The sequence below is a fragment of the Schistocerca serialis genome, chromosome 9 (genome assembly GCF_023864345.2).
Source record: "Schistocerca serialis cubense isolate TAMUIC-IGC-003099 chromosome 9, iqSchSeri2.2, whole genome shotgun sequence".
In the NCBI taxonomy this organism is placed as follows: Eukaryota; Metazoa; Arthropoda; class Insecta; order Orthoptera; family Acrididae; genus Schistocerca; species Schistocerca serialis.
In genome coordinates this window covers 515,074,162-515,099,310 of record NC_064646.1, presented here as the reverse complement: position 1 = coordinate 515,099,310, position 25,149 = coordinate 515,074,162, and positions in this window count along the sequence as shown.

Genomic DNA, 25,149 nt, shown 5'->3' with positions numbered 1-25,149 from the left:
CAGTCGTCTTGTACTTAAGTCGGCATTGTGCCATTTGTATTAAATTCGGATGCAATTTCTGTGTTTCATCGTCAATAAGAAGGTCCAAGGGATACAGTAAACCTGAAGTGAAGCATCGGAATCTAAAACTGGCCTCACAGGAGAGGTTCAAATCATAGAAAGTGAGAGTGTCAGTCCTCTTGTACTTAGGTCGGCATTGTGCCTTTCGAATTTCATTCGGATGCAATTTCTGTGTTTTATCGTCAATAAGAGGGTCCAAGGGATACAGTAAACCTGAAGAGAAGCATCGGAATCTAAAACTGGACTCACAGGGGGGATTCAAATCATAGAAAGTTAGAGTGTCACGCCTCTAGTACTTAAGTCGGTATTGTGCCTTTTGTATTAAATTCGGATGCAATTTCTGTGTTTCATCGTCAATAGGAAGGTCCAAGGGATACAGTAAACCTGAAGTGAAGCATCGGAATCTAAAACTGAAATCACAGGAGAGGTTCGAATCATAGAAAGTGAGAGTGTCAGTCCTCTTGTACTTAAGTCGGCATTGTGCTATTTGTATTAAATTCGGATGCAATTTCTGTGTTTCATCGTCAATAAGAAGGTCCAAGCTATACAGTAAACCTGAAGTGAAGCATCGGAATCTAAAACTGGACTCACAGGAGAGGTTCAAATCATAGAAAGTGAGAGTGTCAGTCCTCTTCTACTTAGGTCCGCATTGTGCCTTTTGAATTTAATTCCGATGCAATTTCTGTGTTTCATCGTCATTATGAGGGTCCAAGGGATACAGTAAACCTGACGTGAAGCATAAGAATCTTAAACTAGACTCACAGGAGAGGTTCAAACTATAGAAAGTTACAGTGTCAGTCCCTTTTGTACTTAAGTCGGAATTGTGCCTTTTGTATTAAATTCCGATGCAATTTCTGTGTTTCATCGTCAATAAGAAGGTGCAAGGTATACAGTAAACCTGAAGTGAAGCATCGAAATCCAAAAATGGTCTCACAGGAGAGGTTCAAATCATAGAACGTGAGAGTGTCAGTCCTCTTGTACTGAAGTCGCCATTGTGATTTTTGTATTAAATTCGGATGCAATTTCTGTGTTTCATCGTCAATAGGAAGGTCCAAGGGATACAGTAAACCTGAAGTAAAGCATCGGAATCTAAAAGTGCACTCACAGGAGAGGTTCAAATCATAGAAAGTTAGAGTGTCAGTCCTCTTGTACTTAAGTCGGCATTGTACATTTTGTATTACATTTGGATGCAAACTCTGTGTGTCATCGTCAATAAGAATGTCCAAGGGATACAGTAAACCTGAAGTGCTGCATCGGAATCTAAAACTAGACTCACAGGAGAGGTTCAAATAATAGAAAGTGAGAGTGTCAGTCCTCTTGTAGTTAAGTCGGCATTGTGCCTTTTGAATATAATTCCGATGCAATTTCTGTGTTTCATCGTCAATATGAAATGCAAGGTATACAGTAAACCTGAAGTGAAGCATTGGAAACTAAAACTGGACTCACAGGAGAGGTTCTAAACATAGAAAGTGAGAGTGTCAGTCCTCTTCTGCTTAGGTCGGCATTGTGCGTTTTGAATTTAATTCCGATGCAATTTCTGTGTTTCATCGTCAATAAGAAGGTCCAAGGGAAACAGTTAACCTGAAGTGAAGCATCGGAATCTAAAACTGGGCTCACAGGAGAGATTCAAATCATAGAAAGTTAGAGTGTCACTCCGCTTTTACTTAAATCGGTATTGTGCCTTTTGTATTAAATTCGGATGCAATTTCTCTGTTTCATCTTCAATAAGAAGGTCCAAGGGATTGAGTAAACCTTCAGTGAATCATCGGAATCTAAAACTGGACTCGCAGGAGACGTTCAAATCATAGAATGTTGGAGTGTCTGTCCTCTTTTACTTAAGTCGGCATTGTGCCCTTTGTATTAAATTCGGTTGCAATTTCTGTGTTTCATCGTCAATAAAAGGTCCAAAGGATACAGTAAACCTGAAGTGAAGCATCAGAATCTTAAACTGGACTCACAGGAGAGGTTCAAATCATAGAAAGTTAGAGTGTCAGTCCTCATGTACTTAAGTCGGCATTGTGCCTTTTGTATTAAATTCCGATGGAATTTCTGTGTTTCATCGTCAATAAGAAGGTGCAAAGTACACAATAATCCTCAAGTGAAGCATCGAAATCTAAAACTGGTCTCACAGGATAGGTTCAAATCATAGAATGTGAGAGTGTCAGTACTCTTGTACTTGAGTCGGCATTGTGCCATTTGTATTGAATTCGGATGCAATTTCTGTGTTTCATCGTCAATAAGAAGGTCCAAGGTATACAGTAAACCAGAAGTGAAGCATCGGAATCTAAAACTGGACTCACAGGAGAGGTTCAAATCATAGAATGTTAGGGTGTCAGTCCTCTTTTACTTAAGTCGGCATTGTGCCTTTTGTATTAAATTCGGATGCAATTTCTGTGTTTCATCGTCAATAAGAAGGTCCAAGGGAAACAGTAAACCTGAAGTGAAGTATCGGAATCTAAAACTGGACTCACAGGAGAGGTTCAAATTATAGAAAGTCAGAGTGTCAGTCCTCTTGTACTTAAGTCGACATTGTGCCATTTGTATTACATTCGGATGCAATTTCTGTTTTTCATCGTCAATAAGAAGGTCCAAGGGATACAGTAAACCTGAAGTGAGGGATTGGAATCTAAAACTGAAATCACAGGAGAGGTTCAAATCATAGAAAGTTAGAGTGTCAGTCCTCTTTTACTTAAGTCGGCATTGTGCCTTTTGTATTAAATTCCGATGCAATTTCTATGTTTCATCGTCAATAAGAAGGTGCATGGTATACAGTAAACCTGAAGTGAAGCATCGGAATTTAAAAATGGACTCACAGGACAGGTTCAAACCATACAAAGTGCGAGTGTCAGTCCTCTTGTACTTAAGTCGGCATTGTGTCATTTGTATTAAATTCGGTTGCAATTCCTGTGTTTCATAGTCAATAAGAAGGTCCAAGGGATACAGTAAACCTGAAGTGAAACATCAGAATCTAAAACTGGACTCACAGGAGAGGTTCAAATCATAGAAAGTTAGAGAGTCACTTCTCTTGTACTTAAGTTGGTATTGTGCCTTTTGTATTAAATTCGGATGCAATTTCTGTGTTTCATCGTCAATAAGAAGGTCCAAGGGATACAGTAAACCAGAAGTGAGGCATCTGAATCTAAAACTGACCTCACAGGAGAGGTTCGAATCATAGAAAGTGAGAGTGTCAGTCCTCTTGTACTTAAGTCGGCATTGTGCCATTTGAATTAAATTCGGATGCAATTTCTGTGTTCCATCGTCAATAAGAAGGTCCAAGGGATACAGTAAACCTGAAGTGAAGCATCGGAATCTAAAACTGGACTCACAGGAGAGGTTCAAATCATAGAAAGTGAGAGTGTCAGTCCTCTTCTACTTAGGTCGGCATTGTGCCTTTTGAATTTAATTCGGATGCAATTTCTGTGTTTTATCGTCAATAAGAGGGTCCAAAGGATACAGTAAACCTGAAGAGAAGCATCGGAATCTAAAACTGGACTCACAGGAGAGATTCAAATCATAGAAAGTTAGAGTGTCACTCCTCTTGTACTAAAGTCGGTATTGTGCCTTTTGTATTAAATTCGGATGCAATTTCTGTGTTTCATCGTCAATAAGAAAGTCCAAGGGATACAGTAACCCATCAGTGAAGCATCGGAATCTAAAACTGGACTCGCCGGAGAGGTTCAAATCATAGAATGTTAGAGTGTCAGTCCTCTTTTACTTAAGTCGGCATTGTGCCTTTTGTATTAAATTCGGATGCAATTTCTGTGTTTCATCGTCAATAAGAAGGTCCAATGGATACAGTAAACCTGAAGTGAAGCATCAGAATCTTAAACTCGACTCACAGGAGAGGTTCAAATCATGAAAGTTACAGTGACAGTCCTCTTGTACTTAAGTCGGCATTGTGCCTGTTGTATTAAATTCCGATGCAATTTCTGTGTTTCATCGTCAATAAGAAGGTACAAGGTATACAGTAAACCTGAAGTGAAGCTTCGAAAACCAAAACTAGTCTCACAGGAGAGGTTCAAATCATAGAAATTGAGAGTGTCAGTCCTCTTGTACTTAAGTCGGCATTGTCCCATTTGTATAAAATTCGGATGCAATATCTGTGTTTCATCGTCAATAAAAAGGTCCAAGGTATACAGTAAACCTGAAGTGAAGCATCGGAATCTAAAACTGGACTCACAAAAGAGATTCAAATCATAAAAAGAGAGTGTCACTCCTCTTGTACTTAAGTCGGTATTGTGCCTTTTGTATTAAATTCGGATGCAATTTCTGTGTTTCATCGTCAATAAGAAGGTACAAGGGATACAGTAAACCTTCAGTGAAGCATCTGAATCTAAAACTGACCTCACAGGAGAGGTTCGAATCATAGAAAGTGAGAGTGTCACTCCTCTTGTGCTTAAGTCGACATTGTGCCATTTGTATTAAATTCGGATGCAATTTCTGGGTTTCATCGTCAATAAGAAGGTCCAAGGGATACAGTAAACCTGAAGTGAAGCATCGGAATCTAAAACTGAAATCACAGGAGAGGTTCAAATCATAGAAAGTTAGAGTGTCAGTCCACTTTTACTTAAGTCGGCATTGTGCCGTTTGTATTAAATTCCGATGTAATTTCTATGTTTCATCGTCAATAAGAAGGTGCAGGGTATACAGTAAACCTAAAGTCAAGCATCGGAATTTAAAACTGGACTCACAGGCGAGGTTCAAATCATAGAAAGTTAGAGAATCACTCCTCTTGTACCTAAGTCGGTATTGTGCCTTTTGTATTAAATTCGGATGCAATTTCTGTGTTTCATCGTCAATACGAAGGTCCAAGGGATACAGTAAACCTGAAGTGAAGCATCTGAATCTAAAACAGAACTCAAAGGAGAGTTTCAAATCATAGAAAATTAGAGAGTCACTCCTCTAGTACTTAAGTCGGTATTGTGCCTTTTGTATTAAATTCGGAATCAATTTCTGTGTTTCATCGTCAATAAGAAGGTCCAAGGGATACAGTAAACCTGACGTGAAGCATCTGAATCGAAAACTGACCTCACAGGAGAGGTTCGAATCATGGAAAGTGAGAGTGTCAGTCCTCTTGTACTTAAGTCGGCATTGTTCCATATGTATTAAATGCGGATGCAATTTCTGTGTTTCATCGTCAATAAGAAGGTCCAAAGGATACAGTAAACCTGAAGTGAAGAATCGGAATGTAAAACTGGACTCACAGGAGAGGTTCAAATCATAGAAAGTGAGAGTGTCAGTCCTCTTCTACTTAGGTCGGTATTGTGCCTTTTGAATTTAATTCGGATGCAATTTCTGTGTTTCATCGTCAATAAGAGGGTCCAAGGGATACAGTAAACCTGAAGAGAAGCATCGGAATCTAAAAATTGGACTCACAGGAGCGATTCAAATCATAGAAAGTTAGAGTGTCACGCCTCTAGTACTTAAGTCGGTATTGTGCCATTTGTATTAAATTCGGATGCAATTTCTGTGTTTCATCGTCAATAAGACGGTCCAAGGTATACAGTAAACCTGAATTGAAGCATCGGAATATAAACTGGACTCACAGAAGAGATTCAAATCATAGAAAGTTAGAGTGTCACGCCTCTAGTATTTAAGTCGGCATTGTGCCTTTTGTATTAAATTCGGATGCAATTTCTGTGTTTCATCGTCAATAAGAAGGTCCAAGGGAAACAGTAAACCTTAAGTGAAGCATCGGAATCTAAAACTGGAATCACAGGAGAGGTTCAAATCTTAGAAAGTGAGAGTGTCAGTCCTCTTGTAATTAAGTCGACATTGTGCCATTTGTATTAAATTCGGATGCAATTTCTGTGTTTCATCGTCAATGAGAAGGTCCGAGGGATACAGTAAACCTGAAGTGAAGCATCGGAATCTAAAACTGAAATCACAGGAGAGGTTCAAGTCATAGAAATTTAGAGTGTCAGTCCTCTTTTACTTAAGTCGGCATTGTGCCTTTTGTATTAAATTCCGATGTAATTTCTATGTTTCATCGTCAATAAGAAGGTGCAAGGTATACAGTAAACCTGAAGTGAAACATCGGAATCTAAAACTGGACTCACAGGAGAGGTTCAAATCATAGAAAGTTAGAGAGTCACTCCTCTTGTACTTAAGTCGGTATTGTGCCTTTTGAATTTAATTCCGATGCAATTTCTGTGTTTCATCGTCAATAAGAAGGTCCAAGGGATACAGTAAACCTGAAGTGAAGCATCGAAATCCAAAAATGGTCTCACAGGAGAGGTTCAAATCATAGAACGTGAGAGTGTCAGTCCCCTTGTACTTAAGTCGGCATTGTCCCATATGTATTAAATTCGGATGCAATTTCTGTGTTTCATCGTCAATAAGAAGGTCCAAGGTATACAGTAAAACTGAAATGAAGCATCAGAATCTTAAACTGGACTTGCAGGAGAGGTTCAAATCATAGAAAGTGCGAGTGTCAGTCCTCTTGTACTTAAGTCGCCATTGTGATTTTTTATTAAATTCGGATGCAATTTCTGTGTTTCATCGTCAATAGGAAGGTCCAAGGGATACAGTAAACCTGAAGTAAAGCATCGGAATCTAAATGTGCACTCACAGGAGAGGTTCTAATCATAGAAAGTTAGAGTGTCAGTCCTCTTGTACTTAAGTCGGCATTGTACATTTTGTATTACATTCGGATGCAAACTCTGTGTGTCATCGTCAATAAGAATGTCGAAGGGATACAGTAAACCTGAAGTGAAGCATCGGAATCTAAAACTAGACTCACAGGAGAGGTTCAAATCATAGAAAGTGAGAGTGTCAGTCCTCTTGTAGTTAAGTCGGCATTGTGCCTTTTGAATTTAATTCCGATGCCATTTCTGTGTTTCATCGTCAATATGAAATGCAAGGTATACAGTAAACCTGAAGTGAAGCATCGGAAACTAAAACTGGACTCACAGGAGATGTTCAAATCATAGAAAGTTAGAGAGTCACTCCTCTTGTATTTAAGTCGGTATTGTGCCTTTTGTATTAAATTCGGATGCAATTTCTGTGTTTCATCGTCAATAAGAAGGTCCAAGGGATACAGTAAACCTGAAGTGAAGCATCGTAATCCAAAAATGGTCTCACAGGAGAGGTTCAAATCATAGAAAGTGAGAGTGTCAGTCCTCTTGTAGTTAAGTCGGCATTGTGCCTTTTGAATTTAATTCCGATGCCATTTCTGTGTTTCATCGTCAATATGAAATGCAAGGTATACAGTAAACCTGAAGTGAAGCATCGGAAACTAAAACTGGACTCACAGGAGAGGTTCAAATCATAGAAAGTGAGAGTGTCAGTCCTCTTCTGCTTAGGTCGGCATTGTGCGTTTTGAATTTAATTCCGATGCAATTTCTGTGTTTCATCGTCAATAAGAAGGTCCAAGGGAAACAGTAAACCTGAAGTGAAGCATCGGAATCTAAAACTGGACTCACAGGAGAGATTCAAATCATAGAAAGTTAGAGTGTCACTCCTCTTTTACTTAAGTCGTCATTGTACCTTTCGTATTAAATTCGGATTAAATCTCTGTGTTTCATCGTGAAAAAGGAGATCCAAGGGATACAGTAAACCTGAAGTGAAACATCGGAATCTAAAACTGGACTCACAGGAGAGGTTCAAATCATAGAAAGTGAGTGTGTCAGTCCTCTTGTACTTAAGTCGGCATTGTGCCTTTTGAATTTAATTCAGATGCAATTTCTGTGTTTCATCGTCAATAAGAAGGTGCAAGGTGTACAGAAAACCAGAAGTGAAGCATCGGAAGCTAAAACTGGACTCACAGGAGAGGTTCAAATCATAGAAAGTGAGAATGTGAGTCCTCTTCTACTTAGGTCGGCATTGTGACTTTTGAATTTAATTCTGATGCAATTTCTGTGTTTCGTCGTCAATAGGAGGGTCCAAAGGATACAGTAAACCTGAAGTGAACCATCAGAATCTAAAACTGGACTCACAGGAGAGATTCAAATCATAGAAAGTTAGAGGGTCACTCCTCTAGTACTTAAGTCGGTATTGTGCCTTTTGCATTAAATTCGGAAGCAATTTCTGTGTTTCATCGTCAATAAGAAGGTCCACGGGATACAGTAAACCTGAAGTGAAACATCAGAATCCAAAACTGGACTCACAGGAGAGGTTCAAATCATAGAAAGTTAGAGAGTCACTCCTCTTGTACTTAAGTCGGTATTGTGCCTTTTTTATTAAATTCGGATGCAATTTCTGTGTTTCGTCGTCAATAAGAAGGTCCAAGGGATACAGTAAACCTGAAGTGAGGCATCTGAATCTAAAACTGACCTCACAGGAGAGGTTCGAATCATAGAAAGTGAGAGTGTCAGTCCTCTTGTACTTAAGTCGGCATTGTGCCATTTGTATTAAATTCGGATGCAATTTCTGTATTCCATCGTCAATAAGAAGGTCCAAGGGATACAGTAAACCTGAAGTGAAGCATCGGAATCTAAAACTGGACTCACAGGAGAGGTTCAAATCATAGAAAGTGAGAGTGTCAGTCCTCTTCTACTTAGGTAGGCATTGTGCCTTTTGAATTTAATTCCGATGCAATTTCTGTGTTTTATCGTCAATAAGAGGGTCCAAGGGATACAGTAAACCTGAAGAGAAGCATCGGAATCTAAAACTGGACTCACAGGAGAGATTCAAATCATAGAAAGTTAGAGTGTCACTCCTCTTGTACTAAAGTCGGTATTGTGCCTTTTGTATTAAATTCGGATGCAATTTCTGTGTTTCATCGTCAATAAGAAAGTCCAACGGATACAGTAACCCATCAGTGAAGCATCGGAATCTAAAACCGTACTCGCCGGAGAGGTTCAAATCATAGAATGTTAGAGTGTCAGTCCTCTTTTACTTAAGTCGGCATTGTGCCTTTTGTATTAAATTCGGATGCAATTTATGTGTTTCATCGTCAATAAGAAGGTCCAAGGGATACAGTAAACCTTAAGTGAAGCATCAGAATCTTATACTCGACTCACAGGAGAGGTTCAAATCATGAAAGTTACGGTGACAGTCCTCTTGTACTTAAGTCGGCATTGTGCCTGTTGTATTAAATTCCGATGCAATTTCTGTGTTTCATCGTCAATAAGAAGGTGCAAGGTATACAGTAAACCTGAAGTGAAGCCTCGAAATCCAAAACTAGTCTCACAGGATAGGTTCAAATCATAGAAAGTGAGAGTGTCAGTCCTCTTGTACTTAAGTCGGCATTGTCCCATTTGTATAAAATTCGGTTGCAATTTCTGTGTTTCATCGTCAATAAGAAGGTCCAAGGTATACAGTAAACCTGAAGTGAAGCATCGGAATCTAAAAATGGACTCACAGGAGAGGTTCAAATCATAGAAGGTTAGAGTGTCATTCCTCTTGTACTTAAGTCGTTATTGTGCCATTTGTATTAAATTCGGATGCAATTTCTGTGTTTCATCGTCAATAAGAGAGTGCAAGTAATACTGTAAACCTGAAGTGAAGCATCGGAATCTAAAACTGGACTCACAGGAGAGTTTCAAATCATAGAAGTTTAGAATGTCAGTCCTCTTGTACTTATGTCGGCATTGTGCCTTTTGTATTAAATTCGGATGCAATTTCTGTGTTTCATCGTCAATAAGAAGGTGCAAGGTATACAGTAAACCTGAAGTGAAGCTTCGGAATCTAAAACTGAACTCACAGGAAAGGTTCCAATCATAGAACGTGAGAGTGTCCGTCCTCTTGTACTTAAGTCGGCATTGTGCCATTTTTATTAAATTCGGATGCAATTTATGTGTTTCATCGTCAATAAGATGGTCCAAGGTATACTGCAAACCTAAAGTGAAGCATCGGAATCTAAAACTGGACTCACAGGAGAGGTTCAAATCATAGAAGGTTAGAGTGTCATTCGTCTTGTACTTAAGTCGTTATTGTGCCATTTGTATTAAATTCGGATGCAATTTCTGTGTTTCATCGTCAATAAGAAAGTGCAAGTAATACAGTAAACCTGAAGTGAAGCATCGGAATCTAAAACTGGACTCACAGGAGAGTTTCAAATCATAGAAATTTAGAATGTCAGTCCTCTAGTACTTATGTCGGCATTGTGCCTTTTGTATTAAATTCGGATGCAATTTCTGTGTTTCATCGTCAATAAGAAGGTGCAAGGTATACTGCAAACCTAAAGTGAAGCATCGGAAACTAAAACTGGACTCACAGGAGATGTTCAAATCATAGAAAGTTAGAGAGTCACTCCTCTTGTATTTAAGTCGGTATTGTGCCTTTTGTATTAAATTCGGATGCAATTTCTGTGTTTCATCGTCAATAAGAAGGTCCAAGGGATACAGTAAACCTGAAGTGAAGCATCGTAATCCAAAAATGGTCTCACAGGAGAGGTTCAAATCATAGAAAGTGAGAGTGTCAGTCCTCTTGTAGTTAAGTCGGCATTGTGCCTTTTGAATTTAATTCCGATGCCATTTCTGTGTTTCATCGTCAATATGAAATGCAAGGTATACAGTAAACCTGAAGTGAAGCATCGGAAACTAAAACTGGACTCACAGGAGAGGTTCTAATCATAGAAAGTGAGAGTGTCAGTCCTCTTCTGCTTAGGTCGGCATTGTGCGTTTTGAATTTAATTCCGATGCAATTTCTGTGTTTCATCGTCAATAAGAAGGTCCAAGGGAAACAGTAAACCTGAAGTGAAGCATCGGAATCTAAAACTGGGCTCACAGGAGAGATTCAAATCATAGAAAGTTAGAGTGTCACTCCTCTTTTACTTAAGTCGTCATTGTACCTTTTGTATTAAATTCGGAATAAAACTCTGTGTTTCATCGTCAAAAAGGAGATCCAAGGGATACAGTAAACCTGAAGTGAAGCATCAGAATCTTAAACTGGACTCACAGTAGAGGTTCAAATCATAGAAAGTGAGAGTGTCAGTCCTCTTGTAGTTAAGTCGCCATTTTGCCTATTGAATTTAATTCCGATGCAATTTCTGTCCTTCATCGTCAATATGAAATGCAAGGTATACAGTATACCTGAAGTGAAGCGTCGGAAACTAAAACTGGACTCAGAGGAGAGGTTCTAATCATACAAAGTGAGAGTGTCAGTCCTCTTCTGCTTAGGTCGGCATTGTGGCTTTTGAATTTAATTCCGATGCAATATCTGTGTTTCATCGTCAATAAGAAGGTCCAAGGGAAACAGTAAACCTAAAGTGAAGCATCGGAATCTAAAACTGGGCTCACAGGAGAGATTCAAATCATAGAAAGTTAGAGTTTCACTCCTCTTTTACTTAAATCGGTATTGTGAATTTTGTATTAAATTTGGATTCAATTTCTGTGTTTCATCGTCAATAAGAAGGTCCAAGGGATACAGTAAACCTGAAGTGAAGCATCAGAATCTTAAACTGGACTCACAGTAGAGGTTCAAATCATAGAAAGTGAGAGTGTCAGTCGTCTTGTACTTAAGTCGTCATTGTACCTTTTGTATTAAATTCGGAATAAAACTCTGTGTTTCATCGTCAAAAAGGAGATCCAAGGGATACAGTAAACCTGAAGTGCAACATCGGAATCTAAAACTGGACTCACAGGAGAGGTTCAAATCATAGAAAGTGAGTGTGTCAGTCCTCTTGTACTTAAGACGGCATTGTGCCTTTTGAATTTAATTCAGATGCAATTTCTGTGTTTCATCGTCAATAAGAAGGTGCAAGGTGTACAGTAAACCAGAAGTGAAGCATCGGAAGCTAAAACTGGACTCACAGGAGAGGTTCAAATCATAGAAAGTGAGAGTGTCAGTCCTCTTCTACTTAGGTCGGCATTGTGCCTTTTGAATTTAATTCTGATGCAATTTCTGTGTTTCGTCGTCAATAGGAGGGTCCAAAGGATACAGTAAACCTGAAGAGAAGCATCGGAATCTAAAAGTGGACTCACAGTAGAGATTCAAATCATAGAAAGTTACTGAGTCACTCCTCTTGTACTTAAGTCGGTATTGTGCCTTTTGTATTTAATTCGGATGCAATTTCTGTGTTTCATCGTTAATAAGAAGGTCCAAGGGATACAGTAAACCTGAAGTGAGGCATCTGAATCTAAAACTGACCTCACAGGAGAGGTTCGAATCATAGAAAGTGAGAGTGTCATTCCTCTTGTACTTAAGTCGGCATTGTGCCATTTGTATTAAATTCGGATGGAATTTCTGTGTTTCATCGTCAATAAGAAGGTCCAAGGAATACAGTAAACCTGAAGTGAAGCATCGGAATCTAAAACTGAAATCACAGGAGAGGTTCAAATCATAGAAAGTTAGAGTGTCAGTCCTCTATTACTTAAGTCGGCATTGTGCCTTTTGTATTAAATTCGGATGCAATTTCTATGTTTCATCGTCAATAAGAAGGTGCAAGGTATACAGTAAACCTGAAGTGAAGCATCGGAATTTAAAACTGGACTCACAGGACAGGTTCAAATCATACAAAGTGAGAGTGTCACACCTCTTTTACTTAAGTCGGCATTGTGCCTTTTGTGTTAAATTCCGATGCAATTTCTGTGTTTCATCGTCAATAAGAAGGTGCAGGGTATACAGTAAACCTGATGTGAAGCTTCGGAATCTAAAACTGGACTCACAGGAGAGGTTCAAATCATAGAAAGTGAGAGTGTCCGTCCTCTTGTACTTAAGTCGGCATTGTGCCATTTTTATTAAATTCGGATGCAATTTCTGTGTTTCATCATCAATTAGAAGGTCCAAGGTATACTGTAAACCTGAAGTGAAGCATCGCAAACTAAAACTGGACTCACAGGAGAGGTTCTAATCATAGAAAGTGAGAGTACCAGTCTTCTTCTGCTTAGGTCGGCATTGTGCCTTTTGAATTTAATTCCGATGCAATTTCTGTTTCATCGTCAATAAGAAGGTCCAAGGGAAACAGTAAACCTGAAGTGAAGCATCGGAATCTAAAACTGGGCTCACAGGAGAGATTCAAATCATAGAAAGTTAGAGTGTCACTCCTCTTTTACTTAAATCGGTATTGTGCCTTTTGTATTAAATTCGGATTCAATTTCTGTGTTTCATCGTCAATAAGAAGGTCCAAGGGATACAGTAAACCTGAAGTGAAGCATCAGAATCTTAAACTGGACTCACAGTAGAGGTTCAAATCATAGAAAGTGAGAGTGTCAGTCCTCTTGTACTTAAGTCGTCTTTGTACCTTTTGTATTAAATTCGGATTAAAACTCTGTGTTTCATCGTCAAAAAGGAGATCCAAGGGATACAGTATACCTGAAGTGAAACATCGGAATCTAAAACTGGACTCACAGGAGAGGTTCAAATCATAGAAAGTGAGTGTGTCAGTCCTCTTGTACTTAAGTCGGCATTGTGCCTTTTGAATTTAATTCAGATGCAATTTCTGTGTTTCATCGTCAATAAGAAGGTGCAAGGTGTACAGTAAACCAGAAGTGAAGCATCGGAAGCTAAAACTGGACTCACAGGAGAGGTTCAAATCATAGAAAGTGAAGGTGTCAGTCCTCTTCTACTTAGGTCGGCATTGTGCCTTTTGAATTTAATTCTGATGCAATTTCTGTGTTTCGTCGTCAATAGGAGGGTCCAAAGGATACAGTAAACCTGAAGAGAAGCATCGGAATCTAAAACTGGACTCACAGCAGAGATTCAAATCATAGAAAGTTACAGAGTCACTCCTCTTGTACTTAAGTCGGTATTGTGCCTTTTGTATTAAATTCGGATGCAATTTCTGTGTTTCAACGTCAATAAGAAGGTCCAAGGGATACAGTAAACCTGAAGTGAGGCATCTGAATCTAAAACTGACCTCACAGGAGAGGTTCGAATCATAGAAAGTGAGAGTGGCAGTCCTCTTGTACTTAAGTCGGCATTGTGCCATTCGTATTAAATTCGTATGCAATTTCTGTGTTTCATCGTCAATAAGAAGGTCCAAGGGATACAGTAAACCTGAAGTGAAGCATCGGAATCTAAAACTGAAATCACAGGAGAGGTTCAAATCATAGAAAGTTAGAGTGTCAGTCCTCCTTTACTTAAGTCGGCATTGCGCCTTTTGTATTAAATTCCGATGCAATTTCTCTGTTTCATCGTCAATAAGAAGGTGCAAGGTATACAGTAAACCTGAAGTGAAGCATCGGAATTTAAAACTGGACTCACAGGACAGGTTCATATCATACAAAGTGAGAGTGTCAGTCCTCCTGTACTTAAGTCGGCATTGTGCCATTTGTATTAAAATCGGTTGCAATTCCTGTGTTTCATAGTCAATAGGAAGGTCCAAGGGATACAGTAAACTTGAAGTGAAACATCAGAATCTAAAACTGGACTCACAGGAGACGTTCAAATCATAGAAAGTTAGAGAGTCACTCCTCTTGTACTTAAGTCGGTATTGTGCCTTTTGAATTAAATTCGGATGCAATTTCTGTGTTTCATCGTCAATAAGAAGGTCCAAGGGATACAGTAAACCTGAAGTGAGGCATCTGAATCTAAAACTGACCTCACAGGAGAGGTTCGAATCATAGAAAGTGAGAGTGTCAGTCCTCTTGTACCTAAGAGGCATTGTGCCATTTGTATTAAATTCGGATGCAATTTCTGAGTTTCATCGTCAATAAGAAAGTCCAAGGGATACAGTAACCCATCAGTGAAGCATCGGAATCTAAAACTGGACTCGCCGGAGAGGTTCAAATCATAGAATGTTAGAGTGTCAGTCCTCAATTACTTAAGTCGGCATTGTGCCTTTTGTATTAAATTCGGATGCAATTTCTGTGTGTCATCGTCAATAAGAAGGTCCAAGGGATACAGTAAACCTCAAGTGAAGCTTCAGAATCTTAAACTCGACTCACAGGAGAGGTTCAAATCATGAAAGTTACAGTGACAGTCCTCTTGTACTTAAGTCGGCATTGTGCCTGTGGTATTAAATTCCGATGCAATTTCTGTGTTTCATCGTCAATAAGAAGGTGCAAGGTATACAGTAAACCTGAAGTGAAGCCTCGATTTCCAAAACGGGTCTCACAGGAGAGGTTCAAATCATAGAAAATGAGAGTGTCAGTCCTCTTGTACCTAAGTCGGCATTGTCCCATTTGTACAAAATTCGGATGCAATTTCTGTGTTTCATCGTCAATAAGAAGGTCCAAGGTATACAGTAAACCTGAAGTGAAGCATCGGCATCTAAAACTGGACTCACAAGAGAGGATCAAATCATAGAAAGTTAGAGTGTCACACCTCTTTTACTTAAGTTGGCATTGTGCCTTTTGTGTTAAAATCCGATGAAATTTCTGTGTTTCATCGTCAATAAGAAGGTGCAAGGTATACAGTAAACCTGAAGTGAAGCTTCGGAATCTAAAACTGGACTTACAGGAGAGGTTCAAATCATACAAAGTGAGAGTGTCCGTCCTTTTGTACTTAAGTCGGCATTGTGCCATTTTTATTTAATTCGGATGCAATTTCTGTGTTTCATCGTCAATAAGAAAGTGCAAGTAATACAGTAAACCTGAAGTGAAGCATCGGAATCTAAAACTGGACTCACAGGAGAGTTTCAAATCATAGAAATTTAGAATGTCAGTCCTCTTGTACTTATGTCGGCATTGTGCCTTTTGTATTAAATTCGGATGCAATTTCTGTGTTTCATCGTCAATAAGAAGGTGCAAGGTACACAGTAAACCTGAAGTGAAGCATCGGAATCTAAAACTAGACTCGCAGGAGAGGTTCAAATCATAGAAAGTGAGAGTGTCAGTCCTCTTGTAGTTAAGTCGGCATTGTGCCTTTTGAATTTAATTCCGATGCAATTTCTGTGTTTCATCGTCAATATGAAATGCAAGGTATACAGTAAACCTGAAGTGAAGCATCGGAAACTGAAACTGTACTCACAGGAGAGGTTCAAATCATAGAAAGTGAGAGTGTCACTCCTCTTGTACTTAAGTCGTCATTGTACCTTTTGTATTAAATTCGGATTAAAACACTGTGTTTCATCGTCAAAAAGGAGATCCAAGGGATACAGTAAACCTGAAGTGAAACATCGGAATGTAAAACTGGACTCGCAGGAGAGGTTCAAATCATAGAATGTTGGAGTGTCTGTCCTCTTTTACTTAAGTCGGCATTGTGCCTTTTGTATTAAATTCGGTTGCAATTTCTGTGTTTCATCGTCAATAAGAAGGTCCAAGAGATACAGTAAACCTGAAGTGATGCATCAGAATCTTAAACTGGACTCACAGGAGAGGTTCAAATCATAGAAAGTTAGAGTGTCAGTCCTCATGTACTTAAGTCGGCATTGTGCCTTTTGTATTAAATTCCGATGCAATTTCTGTGTTTCATCGTCAATAAGAAGGTGCAAGGTATACAATAAAACTGAAGTGAAGCATCGAAATCTAAAACCGGTCTCACAGGAGAGGTTCAAATCATAGAATGTGAGAGTGTCAGTCCTCTTGTACTTGAGCCGGCATTGTGCCATTTGTATTAAATTCGGATGCAATTTCTGTGTTTCATCGTCAATATGAAGGTCCAAGGTATACAGTAAACCTGAAGCGAAGCATCAGAATCTAAAACTGGACTCACAGGAGAGGTTCATATCAAACAAAGTTAGAGTGTCACTCCTCTTGTACTTTAGTCGGTATTGTGCTTTTTGTATTAAATTCGGATGCAATTTCTGTGTTTCATCGTCAATAAGAAAGTCCAAGGGATACAGTAAACAATCAGTGAAGCATCAGAATCTAAAACTGGACTCGCCGGAGAGGTTCAAATCATAGAATGTTAGAGTGTCAGTCCTCTTTTACTTAAGTCGGCATTGTGCCATTTGTATTAAATTCGGATGCAATTTCTGTGTTTCATCGTCAATAAGAAGTTCCAAGGGAAACAGTAAACCTGAAGTGAAGCATCGGAATCTAAAACTGGACTCACAGGAGAGGTTCAAATCATAGAAAGTGAGAGTGGCAGTCCTCTTGTACTTAAGTCGACATTGTGCCATTTGTATTAAATTCGGATGCAATTTCTGTGTTTCATCGTCAATAAGAAGGTCCAAGGGATACAGTAAACCTGAAGTGAAGTATCGGAATCTAAAACTGAAATCACAGGAGAGGTTCAAATCATAGAAAGTTAGAGTGAAAGTCCTCTTTTACTTAAATCGGCATTGGGCCTTTTGTATTAAATTCCGATGCAATTTCTATGTTTCATCGTCAATAAGAAGGTGCAAGGTATACAGTAAACCTGAAGTGAAGCATCGGAATTTAAAACTGGACTCACAGGACAGGTTCAAATCATACAAAGTGAGAGTGTCAGTCCTCTTGTAATTAAGTCGGCATTGTGCCATTTGTATTAAATTCGGTTGCAATTCCTGTGTTTCATAGTCAATAAGAAGGTCCAAGGAATACAGTAAACCTGAAGTGAAACATCAGAATCTAAAACTGGACTCACAGGAGAGGTTCAAATCATAGAAAGTTAGAGTGTCAGTCCTCTTGTACTTAAGTCGGTATTGTGCCTTTTGTATTAAATTCGGATGCAATTTCTATGTTTCATCGTCAATAAGAAGGTCCAAGGGTTACAGTAAACCTGAAATGAGGCATCTGAATCTAAAACTGACCTCACAGGAGAGGTTCGAATCATAGAAAGTGAGAGTGTCAGTCCTCTTGTACTTAAGTCGGCATTGTGCCATTTGTATTAAATTCGGATGCAAATTCTGTGTTTCATCGTCAATAAGAAGGTCCAAGGGATACAGTAAACCTGAAATGAAGCATCGGAATCTAAAACTGGACTCACAGGAGAGGTCCAAATCATAGAAAGTGAGAGTGTCAGTCCTCTACTACTTTGGTCGGCATTGTGCCTTTTGAATTTAATTCCAATGCAATTTCTGTGTTTTATCGTCAACAAGAGGGTCCAGGGGATACAGTAAACCTGAAGAGAAGCATCGGAATCTAAAACTGGACTCACAGGAGAGATTTAAATCATAGAAAGTTAGAGTGTCACTCCTCTTGTACTGAAGTAGGTATTGTGCCTTTTGTATTAAATTCGGATGCAATTTCTGTGTTTCATCGTCAATAAGAAAGTCCAAGGGATACAGTAACCCATCAGTGAAGCATCGGAATCTAAAACTGGACTCGTTGGAGAGGTTCAAATCATAGAATGTTAGAGTGTCAGTCCTCTTGTACTTAAGTCGGCATTGTCCCATGTGTATAAAATTCGGATGCAATTTCTGTGTTTCATCGTCAATAAGAAGGTCCAAGGTATACAGTAAACCTGAAGTGAAGCATCGGAATCTAAAACTGGACTCACAGAAGAGAATCAAATCATGAAAAAGAGTGTCACTCCTCTTGTACTTAAGTCGGTATTGTGCCTTTTGTATTAAATTCGGATGCAATTTCTGTGTTTCATCGTCAATAAGAAGGTACAAGGGATACAGTAAACCTTCAGTGAAGCATCGGAATCTAAACTAAACTCGCAGGAGAGGTTCAAATCATAGAATGTTAGAGTGTCAGTCCTCTTTTATTTATGTCGGCATTGTGCCTTTTGTATTAAATTCGGATGCAATTTTTGTGTTTCTTCGTCAATAAGAAGGTCCAAGGGAAACAGTAAACCTGAAGTGAAGCATCAGAATCTTAAACTGGACTCACAGGAGAGGATCAAATCATAGAATGTTAGAGTGTCACACCTCTTTTACTTAAGTCGGCATTGTGCCTTTTGTGTTAAATTCCGATGCAATTTCTGTGTTTCATCGTCAATAAGAAGGTGCAAGGGATACAGTAAACCTGAAGTGAAGCTTCGGAGTCTAAAACTGGACTCACAGGAGAGGTTCAAATCATAGAAAGTGAGAGTGTCCGTCCTCTTGTACTTAAGTCGGCATTGTGCCATTTTTATTAAATTCGGATGCAATTTCTGTGTCTCATCGTCAATAAGAAGGTCCAAGGTATACTGTAAACCTGAAGTGAAGCATCGGAATCTAAAACTGGACTCACAGGAGAGGTTCAAATCATAGAAGGTTGGAGTGTCGTTCCTCTTGTACTTAAGTCGTTATTGTGCCATTTGTATTAAATTCGGATGCAATTTCTGTGTTTCATCGTCAATAAGAAAGTGCAAGTAATACAGTAAACCTGAAGTGAAACATCGGAATCTAAAACTGGATTCACAGGAGAGTTTCAAATCATAGAAAGTTAGAATGTCAGTCCTCTTGTACTTATGTCGGCATTGTGCCTTTTGTATTAAATTCGGATGCAATTTCTGTGTTTCATCGTCAATAAGAAGGTGCAAGGTATACAGTAATACTGAAATGAAGCATCGGAATCTAAAACTGGACTCACAGGAGAGGTTCAAATCATAGAAAGTGAGAGTGTCAGTCCTCTTGTACTTAAGTCGACATTGTGCCATTTGTATTAAATTTGGATGCAATATCTGTGTTTCATCGTTAATAAGAAGGTCCAAGGGAGACAGTAAACCTGAAGTGAAGCATCGGAATCTAAACCTGAACTTACAGGAGAGGTTCAAATCATAGAATGTTAGAGTGTCAGTCCTCATTTACTTAAGTCGGCATTCTGCCATTTGTATTAAATTCGGATGCAATTTCTGTGTTTCATCGTCAATAAGAAGGTCCAAGGGACACAGTAAACCTGAAGTGAAGCATCGGAATCTAAAACTGGACTCACAGGAGAGGTTCAAATCATAGAAAGTGAGAGTGTCAGTCCTCTTGCACTTAAGTCGGCATTGTGCCATTTGTATTAATTTCGGATGCAATTTCTGTGTTTCATCGTCAATAGGAAGGTCCAAGGGATACGGTAAACCTGCAGTGAAGCATCGAACTCTAAAACTAGACTCACAGGAGAGGTTCCAATCACAGAAAGTGAGAGTGTCAGTCCACTTGTACTTAGGTCGGCCTTGTGCCATTTGTATTATATTCGGATGCGATGTCTGTGTTTCATCGTCAATAAGAAGGTCCAAGGGATACAGTAAACCTGAAGTGAAGCATCAGGATCTAAAACTGGACTCACAGGAGATGTTCAGATCATAGAGAGTTAAAGTGTCACTCCTCTTGTACTTGAGTCGGCATTGTGCATTTTGTATTAAATTCGGATGCAAACTCTGTGTTTCATCGTCAATAAGAAGGTCCAAGGGATACAGTAAACCTGAAGTGAAGCATCGGAATCTAAAACAGGACTCACAGGAGAGGTTCATATCATAGAAAGTGAGATTGTCAGTCCTCTTGTACTTAAGTCGGCATTGTGCCTTTTGAATTTAATTCCGATGCAATTTCAGTTTTTCATCTTCAATAAGAATGTGCAAGGTATACAGTAAACCTCAAGTGAAGCATCGGAATCTGAAACTGGACTTACAGGAAAGGTTCAAATCATAGAAAGTGAGAGTGTCAGTCCTCTTGTACTTAAGTCGCCAATGTGCCTTTTGTATTAAATTCGGATGCAATTAATGTGTTTCATCGTCAATAAGAAGGTCCAAGGGATACAGTAAACCTGAAGTGAAGCATCGGAATCTAAAACTGGACTCACAGGAGAGGTTGAAATCATAGAAAGTTAGAGTGTCAGTCCTCTTGTACTTATGTCGGCATTGTGCCTTTTGTATTAAATTCCGATGCAATTTCTGTGTTTCATCGTCAATAAGAAGGTCCAAGGGACACAGTAAACCTGAAGTGAAGCATCAGAATCTAAAACTGGACTCACAGGAGGGGTTCAAATCATAGAAAGTGAGAGTGTCAGTCCTCTTGTACTTAAGTCGGCATTGTGCCATTTGTATTAATTTCGGATGCAATTTCTGTGTTTCATCGTCAATAGGAAGGTCCAAGGGATACAGTAAACCTGACGTGAAGCATCGAAATCTAAAACTAGACTCACAGGAGAGGTTCCAATCACAGAATGTGAGAGTGTCAGTCCTCTTGTACTTAGGCCGGCCTTGTGCCATTTGTATTACATTCGGATGCGATTTCTGTGTTTCATCGTCTATAAGAAGGTCCAAGGGATACAGAAAACCAGAAGTCAAGCATCAGTATCTAAAACTGGACTCACAGGAGAGGTTCAAATCATAGAGAGTTAAAGTATCACTCCTCTTGTACTTGAGTCGGTATTGCGCTTTTTGAATTTAATTCCTATGCAATTTCTGTGTTTCATCGTCAATAAAAAGGTGCAAGGTATACAGTAAACCTGAAGTGAAGCATGGGAATCTGAAACTGGACTCGCAGGAGAGGTTCATATCATAGAAAGTGAGAGTGTCAGTCCTCTTGTACTTAAGTTGCCATTGTGCCTTTTGTATTAATTCGGATGCAATCTCTGAGTTTCATCGTCAATAAGAAGGTCCAGGGGATACAGTAAACCTGAAGTGAAGCATCGGAATCTAAAACTGGACTCACAGGAGACGTTCAAATCATAGAAAGTTAGAGTGTCAGTCGTCTTGTACTTAAGTCGGCATTGTGCATTTTGTATTAAATTCGGATGCAAACTCTGTGTTTCATCGTCAATAAGAAGGTCCAAGGGATACAGTAAACCTGAAGTGAAGCATCGGAATCTAAAACAGGACTCACAGGAGAGGTTCATATCATAGAAAGTGAGAGTGTCCGTCCTCTTGTACTTAAGTCGGCATTGTGCCATTTTTATTAAATTCGGATGCAATTTCTGTGTCTCATCGTCAATAAGAAGGTCCAAGGTATACTGTAAACCTGAAGTGAAGCATCGGAATCTAAAACTGGACTCACAGGAGAGGTTCAAATCATAGAAGGTTAGAGTGTCATTCCTCTTGTACTTAAGTCGTTATTGTGCCATTTGTATTAAATTCGGATGCAATTTCTGTGTTTCATCGTCAATAAGAAAGTGCAAGTAATACAGTAAACCTGAAGTGAAGCATCGGAATTTAAAACTGGACTCACAGGAGAGTTTCAAATCATAGAAAGTTAGAATGTCAGTCCTCTTGTACTTATGTCGGCATTGTGCCTTTTGTATTAAATTCGGATGCAATTTCTGTGTTTCATCGTCAATAAGAAGGTCCAAGGGACACAGTAAACCTGAAGTGAAGCATCGGAATCTAAAACTGGACTCACAGGAGAGGTTCAAATCATAGAAAGTGAGAGTGTCAGTCCTCTTGTACTTAAGTCGGCATTGTGCCATTTGTATTAATTTCGGATGCAATTTCTGTGTTTCATCGTCAACAGGAAGGTCCAAGGGATACAGTAAACCTGAAGTGAAGCATCGAAATCTAAAACTAGACTCACAGGAGAGGTTCAAATCATAGAAAGTGAGAGTGTCAGTCCTCTTGTACATAAATCGGCATTGTGCCATTTGTATTAAATTCGGATGCAATTTCTGTGTTTCATCGTCAATAAGAAGGTCCAAGGGATACGGTAAACCTGAAGTTAAGCATCGAAATTTAAAACTAGACTCATAGGAAAGGTTCAAATCTTAGAAAGTTAGAGTGTCAGTCCTCTTGTACTTAGGTCGGCCTTGTGCCATTTGTATTATATTCGGATGCGATTTCTGTGTTTCATCGTCAATAAGAAGGTCCAAGGGATACAGTAAACCTGAAGTGAAGCATCGGAATCTAAAACTGGACTTACTGGAGGTGTTCAAATCATAGGTATTGAGAGTGTCAGTCCTCTTAACTTAAGTCGGCATTGTGCCTTTTGAATTTAATTCCGATGCAATTTCTGTGTTTCATCGTCAATAAGAAGGTCCAAGGGATACAGTAAACCTGAAGTGAAGCATCGGAATCTAAAACTGGACTCACAGGAGAGGTTGAAATCATAGAAAGTTAGAGTGACAGTCCTCTTGTACTTAAGTCGGCATTGTGCCTTTTGTATTAAATTCCGATGCAATTTCTGTGTTTCATCGTCAATAAAAGGTCCAAGGGACACAGTAAACCTGAAGTGAAGCATCGGAATCTAAAACTGGACTCACAGGAGAGGGTCAAATCATAGAAAGTGAGAGTGTCAGTCCTCCAGTACTTAAGTCGGCATTGTGCCATTTGTATTAATTTCGGATGCAATTTCTGTGTTTCATCGTCAATAAGAAGGTCCAAGGGATACAGTAAACCTGAAGTGAAGCATCGGAATCTAAAACTGGACTCACAGGAGACGTTCAAATCATAGAAAGTTAGAGTGTCAGTCGTCTTGTACTTAAGTCGGCATTGTGCATTTTGTATTAAATTAGGATGCAAACTCTGTGTTTCATCGTCAATACGAAGGTCCAAGGGATACAGTAAACCTGAAGTGACGCATCGGAATCTAAAACAGGACTCACAGGAGAGGTTCATATCATAGAAAGTGAGAGTGTCCGTCCTCTTGTACTTAAGTCGGCATTGTGCCATTTTTATTAAATTCGGATGCGATTTCTGTGTTTCATCGTCAATAAGAAGGTCCAAGGGATACAGTAAACCTGAAGTGAGGCATCGGAATCTAAAACTGGACTCACAGGAGAGGTTCCAATAATGGAAAACTAGTGTGTCACTCCTCTTGTACTTGAGTCGGTATTGTGCCTTTTGTAATAAATTCGAAAACAATTTCTGTGTTTCATCGTCAATAAGAAGGTCCAAGGGATACAGTTAACCTGAAGTCAAGCATCGGAATCTAAAACTGGACTCACAGGAGAGGTTGAAATCATAGAAAGTTAGAGTGACAGTCCTCTTGTACTTAAGTCGGCATTGTGTCTTTTGTATTAAATTCCGATGCAATTTCTGTGTTTCATCGTCAATAAAAGGTCCAAGGGACACAGTAAACCTGAAGTGAAGCATCGCAATCTAAAACTGGACTCACAGGAGAGGTTCAAATCATAGAAAGTGAGAGTGTCAGTCCTCTAGTACTTAAGTCGGCATTGTGCCATTTGTATTAATTTCGGATACAATTTCTGTGTTTCATCGTCAATAAGAAGGTCCAAGGGATACAGTAAACCTGAAGTGAAGCATCGGAATCTATAACTGGACTCACAGGAGACGTTCAAATCATAGAAAGTTAGAGTGTCAGTCGTCTTGTACTTAAGTCGGCATTGTGCATTTTGTATTAAATTCGGATGCAAACTCTGTGTTTCATCGTCAATAAGAAGGTCCAAGGGATATAGTAAACCTGAAGTGACGCATCGGAATCTAAAACAGGACTCACAGGAGAGGTTCATATCATAGAAAGTGAGAGTGTCCGTCCTCTTGTACTTAAGTCGGCATTGTGCCATTCTTATTAAATTCGGATGCAATTTCTGTGTCTCATCGTCAATAAGAAGGTCCAAGGTATACTGTAAACCTGAAGTGAAGAATCGGAATCTAAAACTGGACTCACAGGAGAGGTTCAAATCATAGAAGGTTAGAGTGTCATTCCTCTTGTACTTAAGTCGTTATTGTGATATTTGTATTAAATTCGAATGCAATTTCTGTGTTTCATCGTCAATAAGAAAGTGCAAGTAATACAATAAACCTGAAGTGAAGCATCGGAATCTAAAACTGGACTCACGGGAGAGTTTCAAATCATAGAAAGGTAGAATGTGAGTCCTCTTGTACTTATGTCGGCATTGTGCCTTTTGTATTAAATTTGGATGCAATTTCTGTGTTTCATCGTCAATAAGAAGGTCCAAGGGACACAGTAAACCAGAAGTGAAGCATCGGAATCTTAAACTGGACTCACAATAGAGGTTCAAATCATAGAAAGTGAGAGTGTCAGTCCTCTTGTACTTAAGTCGGCATTGTGCCATTTGTATTATTTTGGATGCAATTTCTGTGTTTCATCGTCAATAGGAAGGTCCAAGGGATACAGTAAACCTGAAGTGAAGCATCGAAATCTAAAACTAGCCTCACAGGAGAGGTTCCAATCACAGAAAGTGAGAGTGTCAATCCTCTTGTACTTAGGTCGGCCTTGTGCCATTTGTATTATATTCGGATGCGATTTCTGTGATTCATCGTCAATAACAAGGTCCAAGGGATACAGTAAACCTGAAGTGAAGCATCGGAATCTAAAACTGGACTTACTGGAGGGGTTCAAATCATAGGAATTGAGAGTGTCAGTCCTCTTAACTTAAGTCGGCATTGTGCCTTTTGAATTTAATTCCGATGCAATTTCTGTGTTTCATCGTCAATAAGAAGGTCCAAGGGATACAGTAAACCTGAAGTGAAGCATCGGAATCTAAAACTGGACTCACAGGAAAGGTTCAAATCATAGAAAGTGAGAGTGTCAGTTCTCTTGTACTTAAGTCGGCATTGTGGCATTTG